The following is a 1,613-nucleotide window of genomic DNA, read 5'->3' on the forward strand; positions in this document are numbered from 1 at the left end:
GCGGGCGCACGGCCGCCGCCGCAGCGCCTCGCTCCGCTGCCCACCTTGCGGCACTGCCGCGGCCCCGGGCGGTCTTGGCCGCCCCCGAGCAGCGGGGAGCAGCTGGGGCCGGGCCGGCGCTGCGGCGGCGGATGCTGGGGCCGCCGCCCCGATTGCTGCACAGGGGGCTGCGCGGCTGGAGGATGCTCCGGTGGCCGGCCTGGAAAGGAGAAGAAAAGGAGGAATCGAAGCATCCTGGTTTTGGTTGTGTTTGTTTGGTTTTTTTTTTCCCCTCGTTAAGTGAGCATGACTAATGAAGGCAGGTATTTTGGCAAAAGGGACCTCGGCATAGTTTCTGGCGGCTTTTTAATGTTATACCAAGGTCTTTAAGCGAAAGAAATAATCATATTTCTATGTGATGTAGGGAAGCGCAAGGACTGCAAGTGAAAAGCAGTGTAAGAGCAAAGGCAGGAAAGGCTGCAAAAGCAAAATACCTAACTGAGCTCTCTGGGGACTTTTTTAGGGAAATTGCACAATTACTACAAGTTTCCACCCATATGTAAGGACTGATTTAACACCCAGTGAGCTCTTACTTCCTGAGAATAAGTTCAAACCCCATATGCCATTCTGCAGTAGCACTGCTGTCAGATGCGTGGCTGGCTCAAGGTTTGAGCCTGGATCTGCAGTTGGTGTTTTCCAAGCAAGGATTTGCTTATGCAGGAAAGTGCTGGTTTGTTGCTTGGTTGGTTGCTTGTTTGGTTTTTTTTTTTTAATCCAAATACAGCAATACCACCAGCATTTTCATTTTCACCTAATCTTTGGCAGGATTATAGCTCAATTTATTATCTCCATGCATATCCATCCAATGAATCCTGAGAGCTGATCCTTTCTTCATACTGCCTTTCATTATTGCCAGCTGTTAGATTCCTGTTGATTTGTTACCTTTTTTATTTTTTAATTTTTTTTTGAACCTTCTTTGAGCCCTTTATCCAACAACTTCTGTCTGCACTGCACATAGTCCATGTTTAGCAGAGCCCAGCCTGTCTCAGTTTGTCCACATGGCCCCTGCAACAAAATGCTTATTATTCTAGCATGTAACCGGCCAGTTCTTGTAATATCCAGCTGATGGTTGTCATTTTACCAGTCTGGTGTTGCTTTTATTCTCTGTTCCTAACATGCCACTATACTGGCACACTGTAGCTGACCTAATGATGTTTTTCTCAGACTTCGTTCTCTGGTTTCTTTTACCCGCAGTTCCTGCAGAAAGTGCCCATCTCCTGCTCTGCTCAAGCCTTGTAGATGTCCTATAAAGAGCAGTAGGCCATCATAGCCATTTGGTGCCTCTGTAGTGTTTTCAGGTTAAAGTATGAATTGTGAAATTGTGATTTGTAGGAAATTTTGGAGGCTAACAGTAGTCTGTAGGTCCAAAAAGACTGGAAACAAATGTTCTAGCAGCTACTCCCCTTCAGCTGTATCTTTTGGCACAGTTCGATGTCATCAGCAAAATCCGGTTTCTGTTGAGTCTTCACAAGGGATGTACAAAGCGTGCCAGTAGACTGAAACCTAGAGGAACTTCCCATCTCTTTAACCCTACTGTAGCCATTCCCGGTTGCTCCAGATAGTTAGTTTATTTG

Source organism: Corvus kubaryi, unplaced genomic scaffold, assembly GCF_017639235.1.
Source record: "Corvus kubaryi isolate FWS band 111438036 unplaced genomic scaffold, C.kubaryi_AGA036_p1.0 37385, whole genome shotgun sequence".
Classification (NCBI taxonomy): Eukaryota; Metazoa; Chordata; class Aves; order Passeriformes; family Corvidae; genus Corvus; species Corvus kubaryi.